This window comes from Dermacentor silvarum, chromosome 7 (assembly GCF_013339745.2).
Source record: "Dermacentor silvarum isolate Dsil-2018 chromosome 7, BIME_Dsil_1.4, whole genome shotgun sequence".
NCBI lineage: Eukaryota > Metazoa > Arthropoda > Arachnida > Ixodida > Ixodidae > Dermacentor > Dermacentor silvarum.
Genome location: NC_051160.1, coordinates 55,778,597 through 55,791,169, shown reverse-complemented (window position 1 = coordinate 55,791,169; position 12,573 = coordinate 55,778,597). Strand labels below are relative to the sequence as shown.

General features: G+C 46.9%; 1 long non-coding RNA gene across 2 annotated transcripts in view; it reads right to left on the bottom strand.

The window, feature by feature from the left end:
• Positions 1–12,573, bottom strand: part of LOC119459524 (uncharacterized) — a 160,995-nt gene that overhangs the window by 130,945 nt on the left and 17,477 nt on the right. The window contains exon 4 of one of the 2 annotated variants that reach the window (XR_005193660.2): positions 11,019–11,028. The exons of the other annotated variant lie outside the window; for it this stretch is intronic. This is a non-coding gene — a long non-coding RNA (uncharacterized LOC119459524). Of the gene's footprint in view, positions 1–11,018; positions 11,029–12,573 lie in introns of those variants that run through there. 2 annotated transcript variants of the gene reach the window in all.

The window sequence follows — 12,573 nt, the reverse complement described above, 5'->3', positions numbered from 1 at the left end:
TTAATATGTCATTTTTACGCCCTTTTGAATCTACTTTGTATTCCTTTTGTGTATTTGCCTTACACCGCGTCTGTTGTACCTTTACTCTGGTTTATTATTTCTGTCCTTATTTCTATTTCGGGGCCTTATTTCTTCGTGGCCTGTGAAGTATGAATAAAGAAATAAATAATGCCTGTGACTGTTTGTGCTAGTCGCATGCTACACCCTCATTTGGTAGTAGTACAACTACCTGCACCGTTACTAACGGACATCACTAGAATCATAGTCAACTTTGAGACATGCGGTTACTAGTTTTTCGTTAGTAACTGACAGGATCTTTTTTAAGCGTACAAATGCCACTGAAATTAAACTTAGCGAAAATGGAGGGGAGGGGTAGGGGGGGGGGGGTTACTATGGCAAATTAGGATGTCAAGGTAAGCGCGTGAGGATCAATTACAGTTGTTAAAAAATTGTTTGAGCAAGTGTCGAAAGCGTTATATGGCAATAGTACGCGATATTTCCCAGCAACGTTTTTAAAATATTGTTTCGTCAATTATACTGATGTGTAAGCGGCGTGCTGGCTTGTGAAGCCTAGCCTTGGAAGTTCTGCCATCTACAGGTTCTCAAGAAACCAATAAAATATTAAGCGCGCTTCAGCTTTCGTTATACTAAAACGTGTACTACGGTGTCGCATGGTGACAAAGTAGCCTGAGTAAGCCCGCCCTCCCCCCCCCCCCCCCCCCCCGCCTTCCTCAACCTTTCAACTTTTGAACCCCAGCGAGTTACAGGCACAGTGCTCAGCGTGAATGCTAAAATTTAAACCTGTCTTGTTTGCCCAGCATTCGAGCAAAAAATTAGTACAGTGTACTCTACGACTGACACTGAAACTTTACAGCTCCAAAAGGCAGCAGAGACAGGATAAAGCACTGGACGGGCGCTCACTCGCAGCTGATTTTTATTACGGAAATGAAGTGTTATATATATATATATATATATATATATATATATATATATATATATATATATATATTGTAGCGGCAATGCGCGGAGGTTAGAAGAAGACAAAGAGGTGGCGTGGAGCGCGTGCTTGAACTGGGCGGTTGATCGCACCGGACTGGTTTTCGCCTTTGGCTGCTCCCTTCATGTGTTCTCACTATCATCACCTGTAAATAAACCCATACCTTCGTAACAATTTGGTGGAGGTGCTGGGTACATCGCCCTGGACGACTACGCAGCTCTACCGACTTCGCGACGGAGCAGACGCTTGGCTGGCTTGCCACCACAGGCAGCGGACATGGAAGATTCAAGAGAAGGCGCCATCGGCGGTGAGCCCCAAGACCCTCACACAGGCCAGGCTGGCTACGCGACACCGGAGCGACATCCAAGCACCTTTTCGGGGAAGCCGGATGAAGACGTGGAGGACTGGTTGAAGCACTACCAAAGAGTAAGTCGCCACAACCGCTGGAGTACTACGAAGCAGCTCGAGAACGTGGTATTCTTTCTTGCCGGGACCGCACTTCTCTGGTTCGATAACCATGAGAGCGTGTTGCCAACCTGGGACGATTTCGTCGACGAATTTAAGAAGAGCTTTGGTGACTCGATGTCTAAAAAAAGAAGGCTGAGCAGTCGCTTTCACGCAGGGCTCAATTACCTGGCGAGACATGCACAACTTACATTGAGGCTGTTTTAAAATTATGCAGAATAGTGAGTGCGACAATGTCTGATGAGGATAAAGTGGGGCGTCTCCTGAAAGGAATCGCAGAAGATGTTTATAATTTTCTGATAACGAAAGAAGACCTCAGAACCCCTTCCGACCTAAGACAGCACTGTCGGACGTTTGAAGCCTTAAAATGCGGAGAATTTTAATAAAATTTGGGCGCTTAGACAATGTAACCACTGTTGCAAGTTTGACAGTCCCATCTGATGACATCTCCTCGGTAATACGGCAAGTCGTCAAAGAAGAGCTTGCTCTGCTTCGCGTTGCCGACCCAGCTCATGAGTGTCATCAATGCGCCTTTGACCAGCGCTCTCATGCACCACAGACATCTTGGTCTCGCCAGAGTTATCCGGAACCTCGTGTGCCCTATACCGAGTGATGTGAAAGCAGGAACATGCGCCCTCTCGGAAACCAGGGACGTAGGCCACTTCCACCAGAAAGATTTCCTACTCGGGCTCCTTCTCCCGTTTACAACCAACCAGCCAGCCCGTTCTCAACGGGGTCGACAAATCGCGACTCCCGCACTTGCTACCACTGTGGTCTACCTGGACACATCGCTAGGTACTGCCCTCACCGCCAGCAGCGAGCTCCGCGATTTAATGCCTACACCCCTCCTACGTCCGCAGTCGAGCCGTGGTCGTTCCCCAGTTCCTTTCAACGACGGCAACAGGAACGCGCGACACGAGCTGACTCCCCGATGTCCGACCGCAGCCTTACCCCGCCACCGACGCGACAACAGCGATCTCCGTCCCCGCGTCGTCGCTCTCAGTCACCGCCACCGCTGGGAAACTAGCTGGTGCGACCGATGGGGGCGAGGCCGCAGTACGATCACCTTCATCAAGACCCCCTTGTGTAGTTATGTTAAAGAACAAAGTGTGTGTTTATGTAGACAATGTGAGTACGGTAGCGTTAGTTGATACCGGGGCAGCAGTCTCGATAATGAGTCTGGCTTTCAAGAATCGTCTTGGACAAAAAGTTTTGTTTGCTTGGGACCGGAACGCTACCTTTCGCGGTGTTGGTGGAGAAATGTTGCGTCCAATTGGTGTTTGTTGCGTATCGATCACCATAGGTATTCAAAAGTTTAGGACTGAACTTACTGTGCTCGCACGCGCTACCCATGACGTTATCCTAGGTATTGATTTCTTGCGTGAATGTGGGGCGACTTTGGATTGTGGTAGTGGCACCATTTCTCTGCGCAGCGCCGTGCGTACTCCCGTGGCCGAATTACTTAATGATACCTCGGACGTTTTCTCGGTGTCGAAATATGTTTGTGTGCCCCCACGGACAGCAATGTTCGTACCCGTACACTCTTCTAGTCCTCGTACGGGATCCTGCTATGGTTTAGTCGAGCCTAATTTCAACAACACGCTCAAGAAAAATGTGGTAGTGCCTCGTTGCCTCGTGCTCGCCGTCGACGGCTCTACCCACTTGTGGACCGTAAATGTCTTGACAGAACCGATATCTTTGCCGGCAGGACTTAAACTGGCAAGCTTTGACGAAGAAACTACGATGACTGTCCAAACCGTGGAACTGCCGTCTGCCAGAGCGAAATCCCATCCTGATTCTTACCCTGATTATTCCCTTGACTTTGAGCGCATGATCAACAAGTCGCTGCCTTCTGCTGAGCGGCGCCTCTTTCAAGAGGTGCTGGCAAGTTACGCTTCAGTGTTTGATTTTGCGCAAGACCAAAGATCAACCAACACGCTGCCGCCGTCTCGTACGCAACATCGAATCAATACCGGGCAAGCGTCGCCAATTCATCAGAAGCCTTACCGCGTTTCGCCTTCAGAGAGGAAAATCATCGCCGAGCAGGTGCAAGATATGTTGCGGAAAGGAGTCATACAAGAATCATGCAGTCCGTGGGCAGCTCCGGTAATTCTCGTCAAAAAGAAGGACAACTCGTGGCGGTTTTGCGTGGACTACCGCCGTCTCAACGCCGTCACAAAAAAAGACGTGTACCCACTGCCACGTATAGATGACGCCGTCGACTGTCTGCACTCCGCGTCACATTTTTCTTGCGTTGACTTGCGGTCAGGGTACTGGCAAATTCCCATGCACCCCTTGGACAAGGAGAAGACAGCCTTCGTAACACCCGACGGCCTCTTTGAGTTCAACGTTATGCCTTTCGGCTTGTGCAACGCTCCAGCGACATTCGAGAGGTTTATGGATACAGTGCTCCGCGGACTCACATGGGAAATTTGTATGTGCTATCTAGATGACGTGACCATTTATGGCACGATGTTTAAAGAGCATAATCTCCGCTTATCGATCGTGCTTGACTGCATACGACGAGCTGGCCTTATTTTAAATTCCAAGAAGCGTCACTTCGGTGAGCGTGAAGCTCTTGTACTGGGCTTTCTGGTCGACAACCAGGGAATACGACCAGATCAACAAAAGGTTGCCGTGGTTCGTAACTTTCAGCAACCAAAGACGGTGAAAGACCTCCGAAGTTTCTTGGGCCTTTGCTCGTATTTCCGCCAATTTATCAAGAATTTCGCACAGCTTGCTTCTCCCCTTACGTCCCTTCTTCACAAGGACACGCCATACGTGTGGACGGATTCCTGTGAGACTGTATTTCAGCAACTGAAGTTTTTACTGACTTCCGGACCGGTCCTGATGCACTTCGATCCCGCTGCCTTCACTGAACTGCATACTGATGCTAATGGTGTTGGTGTTGGTGCTGTGCTCGTTCAGATCTGCAGCGGTCGGCAGCATGTCGTTGCTTATGCTAGTCGGACACTTACCAAAGCGGAGAAGAACTACACCGTCACCGAACTGAAGTGCCTAGCAGCTGTATTCGCCATTCAAAAGTTCCGGCCGTATTTGCACGGCCGCGAGTTCACCATAGTGACTGACCACCATTCACTGTGCTGGCTTGCTGGGCTCCGCGACCCGTCAGGCCGATTAGCCCGTTGGGCGTTGCGCCTTCAAGAGTACAGCTTTTCAATTACCTACAAGAGCGGACGATGCCACACGGATGCCGACTGCCTCTCGCGCCTCCCGTCACCGTACGCCAACGCTGAGGACGATGACTTCGACGACTATTTAGTTGCTATTTCGTCCGACTTCCCCGACCTCAGTAGTTTCAAGAGCGAGCAACATCGTGACCCTGCCTTGAAACATTTCTTAGAATCTGCGCATGATTCACCAGGGCAGCCATTTACTATTTCTAATGGTTTGCTGTACAAGAAGAATTACTCAGCTGACGGCCCTCCATTGCTCTTAGTAGTGCCAGAAAACCTGCGCCCTGCGGTTCTTCGTTCGATGCACAATGGGATTACGTCCGGCCACCTTGGCTTCGCACGCACACTACACCGGCTCCGCCAGAGGTTTTACTGGCCGAAACTCTGGAAAACAACGAAGCAGTACGTCGCCAGCTGTGCTGTTTGTCAGCACCACAAGCAAACAACGACTGGCCCTGCAGGTTATTTGCAACCTGTCACGCCACCGACGTCGCCTTTTGAAAAAGTTGGCATTGACTTGCTCGGACCACTCCCGAAGACATCATCTGGCCACCGGTGGATTATAGTGTGCGTCGATTACTTAACTCGTTACACTGAAACAGCGGCATTTACATCTGCCACAGCAACTGATGTCTCTTCCTTCCTGCTGCACCGCGTCATCTTACGTCACGGCGCTCCACGGGTTGTTATCAGTGATCGTGGACGGCAATTTATTTCCGACGTTGTTGAAGGACTTCTGCGGCTTTGTGGTTCTTCTTATCGGCATTCCTCTCCTTACCACCCGCAAACTAATGGTCTCACTGAGCGGACGAATCGCACCCTTACCAACATGCTGTCTATGTATGTCGACGCTGACCACAAAAACTGGGACGCCGTCTTGCCTTTCGTTACGTACGCGTACAACACTGCCAAGCATGAAGTTACTGGATATGCACCGTTTTTTTTTTTTGCTTTACGTACGCAATCCACAGAGCTTTCTGAATACTCTCCTACCCTTCCAGCATCATGAAGACCTGTCCATCGCTCAGACTTTGTGTCGTGCAGAAGAAGCACGGCGACTCGCACGTCTGAGGACATTGTCCTCACAGGGCCACAGCAAAAGCCTCTACGATGCCCGGCATATTCCCGTGAGCTTTTCGCCCGGTGACTATGTTTGGCTGTGGACACCAGTTCGCAAAAAAGGGCTGTACCGCAAGTTTCTCGCTACCTACTCTGGACCCTTCGTCATTCTCGCTCGTCTAAGTGACGTAAGCTACGTTGTCGCCCAAGTGACTGCAAATAAACGGCGTTCGCGCGTGACACAAGTTGGTCATGTGGCTCGCCTCAAGCAGTATTATCACCGACCCATTTAACTCGCTCGGCGAGCTTCGTCTGCCCCCGGGGAAAATGTAGCGGCAATGCGCGGAGGTTAGAAGAAGACAAAGAGGTGGCGTGGAGCGCGTGCTTGAACTGGGCGGTTGATCGCACCGGACTGGTTTTCGCCTTTGGATGCTCCCTTCATGTGTTCTCACTATCATCACCTGTAAATAAACCCATACCTTCGTAACAATATATATATATATATATATATATATATATATATATATTGTGAGACGTCGATCGATGCGTTGCCTTTATTTCCGAGCAGTCGCCCGAGTCAGAGGAAGCACCGCACGAGACAAAAGATGATGATGAGTCGTATGTACAGATGACGACGACGATATGCACAAATAGCGCTCACACAAGATGATGAGTCGTTTGTACAGATGACGACGACGATTTGCGCAAAATGCGCTCACAATATATATATATATATATATATATATATATATATGTGTGTGTGTGTGTGTGTGTGTGTGTGTGTGTGTGTGTGTGTGTGTGTGTGTGTGTGTGTGTGTGTGTGTGTGTGTGTGTGTGTGTGTGTGTGTCAAAATAACAGCCGGACAATAACATTTATTTCACTATATATCGAACAAAGTCATATGGTATTCTAGTCAGCTGAGAAGTACAGTCAACGCCCAGACAGATATTGCACATCTTTGTCCGAGAGCCTCACGCAAGCCTGATTAATGCACACATTACTGCGCGCAATGTGATAGGCCTTTATCACAAGCCTTGTGGCTTCCTGCTTACTAGTGCTAACTAACAAGGTCTGTTCATAAAAAAGCCGGCAGATCCAACGCCCTGTGGGAATCTAGGTTACGCGAAGCGGTGTGCGGGGAGCCTAGAGAGAGAGAGAGAATAAACTTTATTCAAAAGAGCACGCGAGCGCAGGTAGCTCCTCCGCTCTGCAGTGGGTGACCCCCTCAGTCCAGGAGTCCAGCGGCCTTAGCTGCCCGTCTCGCTCGGCTGACCAGGTTGAGCTGGTCCGTCGAGTCGGAGCAGGACAGCGCTGCCTCCCATTGCCGTGTGGTGGGGTGTGTTATGGGTGTGAGCTGTGGTGTGTTTGCGCAAGCCCATACCATGTGGTAAAGCGTTGCACATTGATCACAGTGTGGACATTTATATGAATACAGCGCAGGGTGTATGGCGTGGTAAAGACTAAAAATGTGCATATGTGTTTGTTTGGAGTTTTCGCCATATTACGGCTTCCTCTCGCGTCAGATCATTATGCGGTGGGGGTAGTGTTCTTCGTGAAAGGCGATAGTGTTGTAGGATGTGCGTGTAGGTTAATGGTATGGGCTCTGGTTGGAACTGCTCGGCGAGGTCATCTCGCGGCTCCCGGTGTGCATGCGCTCGGGCGTAGGCGTGTGCCTGCTGATTGCCGCGTAAGGACTCATGCCCCGGAGTCCACACGATTTGTATCTAGGGAGGCCGCTGGTGCGCTCCATTCAGAATGCGATGTGCGGCCCTGGAAATTTTGGCCCCGCAATAATTTCTGCATGCCGACTGAGAGTCCGTCAGAACTATGACAAAATCCCAGTGCGGTCTCGTCGTGATGGCTAACGCTATCGCTAGTTCCTCTGCCTGCGCAGCGCTCACTCTGGAAACCAACGATGCATTTATTTCGGTCCCGTGATTGTCGACTACGCTGGTGACGAATGCGGTGCTTCTTACAGTGCTGGCGCTTCTACGTACAAGACATTGGGGTGGTTTCCATATTTTCTCGCGAGTGGCTGTGCTCTGGCTAGTCTCCGTCCTATGTGGTAGTTTGGGTGCATGTTCCTGCAGGAATCGGTGAGACGTGGATAGTTTCTTGTATTCGTGTTGGGGTTTTGATCAGTGCGCTGGTCTTCCGTACGGAATATCCAAGACACTCCAAGACGCAGCATCCCGCTATTGTGCGTAGTAGTCTTTCCTTCTGGCTTACCAGGTGGGCCTCTATGATTTCCCGTGCGTTGTTGTACGGGTGGGAGTCCGAGCGCTTGCTTATACGCCTTGAGTATGAGCAGATCGAGTACCTCCACTTCCGCGTTACTTAAATTTAAATATGGTGCCGAGTACGCAATGCGGTTCACAATCAGAGGCTGTACTAGTCGGATAAGGTTTTGTTCCCTCAGTCCCCTCTTCCTGCTGGTAATTCGTTGAATCATGCGCACGATCTGCGTGGTCGTGAGTTGTAGCTTTTATATGGCGTATCTTCCACCCCCGTCCTTTTGTAAGTGTAAGCCGAGAATTCGAAGTCTGTCTACGAAGTAAACGAAACGACCATAAGGGCACCAAGATGTAGGCGGCCCTTTCATGACCTACATGAAACGCATGTCATGAACTTAAGGTCATCAGTCCTCAGGAGTCCCTTTAGCTACACCTAAGAGACCTTAAGGCGAAAGCCTTAGTCATGTGAATGACTATGACTTCGAAAATCAACCTTTAGCCTTTTCCTTCGCTTAGTACCACATCCGAACCCATTGCATTGGTTTTTGAGTGTTAATCTTTTTTGCCGAGTCATTTTAATTTTCCCATCCGTCATGGTCATGACTATGAATTCTAACATCATCATTTAGTGTTTCCTTCACTTAGTACCCACGTCCGAACCAATTTCACTGGTTTTTGAGTGTTAATATTTTTCGCTGGGTCCTTCTCAAGACCTACAGCCACGCATGTCGTTTCATTTATGTCATGAACTATCACTTATGTTCCTCAGACACTCCTGCATACTATGCCAATTTTGGTACCTACCAAGTTAACGATATGACCATGAGAGCACCAAGACGTAGACGGCTGTTTCATGACATACATGACGCGCATGTCATGATATTCATGTCATGAGATATCATTTATGTTCGTCATGTACTCTTGTCCTAGTATGCCAATTTTGGTACATACCAAGTTTACAAAACGACCACGAGAGCACAAAGACGCAGGCGGCTAGATAGATAGATAGATAGATAGATAGATAGATAGATAGATAGATAGATAGATAGATAGATAGATAGATAGATAGATAGATAGATAGATAGATAGATAGATAGATAGATAGATAGATAGATAGATAGATAGATAGATAGACAGACAGACAGACAGACAGACAGACAGACAGACAGACAGACAGACAGACAGATAGACAGACAGATAGATAGATAGATAGATAGATAGATAGATAGATAGATAAATAGATGGATAGATAGATAGATAGATAGATAGATAGATAGATAGATAGATAGATAGATAGATAGATAGATAGATAGATAGATAGATAGATAGATAGATAGATAGATAGATAGATAGATAGATAGATAGATAGATAGATAGATAGATAGATAGATAGATAGATAGATGGATAGATAGATACTGTAAAAGTAGGAAATGTTCGCCAAGAAATGCTTCGCATTTAAAATGGGAGTCACATGAAATACGTTTTACCATAAGCTGCTAAATGAGACTGCGCGTTAGTTCGAATGCTATTCTTGTGTTCTCTGAGCTGATCATTTAAGCATTGTCCGCTCTGCCGAATATGAACTTTTGCGCACTGCAGCGAAATTCTGTATACTACGCTTGTGTGGGCAAGGCACAAATTCAACCTTGTAACTTACTTTACAAAAGTTGCGAGCATTTATAGAATGCCATGTTTTATTTTTGTCGACCGCCTCAAAAACCTGCCTAAGCTTGAAAGGAGCATTCAGGGCTACATTTACACCCTAACAATTACCAACAGTTTTTATATCATGTAACATGCGATGAACGTACGAAAAAAATAGTTACTGTCGTTAGCTTATCCCTCACGCATGCATTTGCCTGCGCATTATTTAGCTTAATCTGCCTTATTAGGCTGTCTTGCGCAGTAAACAAAAGACACTTTCCAAGTACTGAGCCCAGGCTAGACACAACAGTAGCACTTTTTACAACTTTTGAAAGGCTCAAATTAAAACTAGATAAATTTCTGGAAAACCTTGGCTTATTCCTCCAACATAATATATTATGGTCAACCACAAATTATAGTCAAGAAAGTTTAGCTCGTCACCATTCGATAACTCAAACGTAAAGCGAAGACTCTGAGCGGAATCACTGAATATCGTTAAAATGTACTCGTCATTTATTTTACGGGTTGCCAATGCTTCAGTCATAACTAAGTATGCATTAATACACCCATAAATTCTTTACACATTCCATGTATCCGTTCATTTAGTTGTCGATTAACATGGCTCGAATAAATTTTGTTTAGAATGGACGCAACGCCGGAACGAATGTGAGTTCCGCACATTTCAATCAACATTCCAGTATCCCATCCCACTTGCGTGAAATTAATGTAGAAATCCAGTAATTCCATGAACACCACGACGGAGATCCCAGTTTTTAAATCAAAGCTTGCTCATTATTGTCTGGTCGCAAGCAATAGCTTATCCTGAAGTATGGAATAATGCACGTATTCAATGTCTAAACTAAATGCATACGAATTTCCAGGATTTGTTCATTTCAAGAACTATACCAATGCCTCAAAATTGGGATTCCGAAAAAGATCACGGAACTGCGTGTTAGCTTAAACGAGTCTGTGAATACCAAGAAACTTGGGACTGTCATGTATTCCCCATATACACTTGGGCACTGGCAGCTCTCTCACAAACAAATTCAGAAGTGACTCGGCGCTCATTTTGTCTGCTATCTTACCTCTGTACTCTTTTCGCGCTCCTAAATTTCATTATAAAGGGAAACCAACTCGCCCAACTTGCTCTAGTAGTACCACTCTCATATTTCAATGTCAGAAATTAGTTTGTTGATAGACGATAACCTTTAATTGATGTCGGTTTTCAAGACAGAGTGCAAGTAGAACTTATTTAAAGCAAATCAGAGAAGTCGGCCGCAGGTAACAGTCCTCTAGAGTACTACTATTCTCAGGGGATAAAAAGGGGGACATGAACAGGATCATGATCGACAAGTGTACTGAGAATAAGTAATGCATTTGTTATCTCATAAATAAACTACTTACTTTTTCTGGGTTGTAAGTCCTGACGACTTTGGTTGCAATAAATATCCGAGGTTTTTGAAAAAAAAGAGAAACAGAAAGAGAAAAGATAATCATTCTGTTGTTCTAGCACTAATAGCCGTTTAGACAGAAGTGTGAAATGGTGGCGATTGGTTTGACCAGACGTCAGAAGAAGGGTGGAAGAGGTGTGGGTGGTGAGGCGTAAGGGTATTTGTGAGCGAAAGCGCCAGAAAGAGGAAAATCAAGGAGAAACAAGTAATTCGCCTTTCTTGGCGCTATTGATACGAGTAAAGAAAGCTGGCGAAAGCCAAAATGGTATGGCTCATTGTGCGCAACTGTGCGGTAAGTTTAGACATCCATTGGCAGCAGGTGCGCTTACAAATAATGCCAGTGTCCCATGCTGCTTGTTTTTTTTTTTTTTTTTTTTTTTTTTTACAGATAAAATGGCGCGGCTGCATGAATGGCGTTCGAGGTAAAATAAACTGGGCGCTAAATAAACGTTTCGCGAAATTCGGGCTATTCTGTCTTACCTTGTTTTTGACACTGCGTATTAATTTTGTGCGTTCGTTTGGATATAATAAGTTAAGTGGCAGTACACTTTTGCGGCACTAATGCAACTACGCTCTTATTGTTTTTTAGTCGTTGGGTGTGCTTATTCAATAATGCATATTGTTCCCTGATATACTACTCCTACTCAAGCAGTGCAGTGCAAAAACCCGAAAGTGTAGAGCATTTTTACCGCTGGCATCAGTATAGAAGCGGAACACTGTCTGTCCACTCTGTCTGTGTATGTAGGTCTTTGTCTGTCTGTGTCTATCTAGGTCTGTCTGTCTATGTATGTATGTGATGTCTGTCTGTGTATATCTGTATGTTCTGTGTGTCTGTATGTACGTCCGTCCGTCCGCCTGTCTGTCTGTCTGTGTATGTCTGTCTACGTCTGTCTACGTCTGTCTGTCTGTCCGCCCGTCCGTCCGTCCGTCCGTCCGTCTGTCTGTCTGTCTGTCTGTCTGTCTGTCTGTCTGTCTGTCTGTCTGTCTGTCTGTCTGTCTGTCTGTCTGTCTGTCTGTCTGTCTGTCTGTCTGTCTAAATATGTCTGTCTGTGTATGTCTGTCTGTCCGCCCGTCCATCGGTCCGTCCGTCCGTCCGTCTGTCTGTCTGTCTGTCTGTCTGTCTGTCTGTCTGTCTGTCTGTCTGTCTGTCTGTCTGTCTGTCTGTCTGTCTGTCTGTCTGTCTGCCTGTGTCTGTCTAAGTATGTCTGTATATGTATGTCTGTCTACGTTTGTGTGTCTGTCCGTCTGTCCGTCCGTCTATCTGTCTGTCTGTGTCTGTCTAAGTATGTATGTCTGTGTATGTCTGTATACGTCTGCCTACGTCTGTCTGTCTGTCCGTCCGTCCGTCCGTCTGTCTGTCTGTCTGTCTGCCTGTGTCTGTCTAAGTATATCTGTCTGTGTCTGTCTGTCTGTCTGTGTGTCTGTCTGTCTGTCTGTCTGTGTCTGTCTAAGTATGTCTGTCTGTGTATGTCTGTGTCTACATCTCTCTACGTCTACCTACGTCTGTGTGTCCGTCCGTCTGTC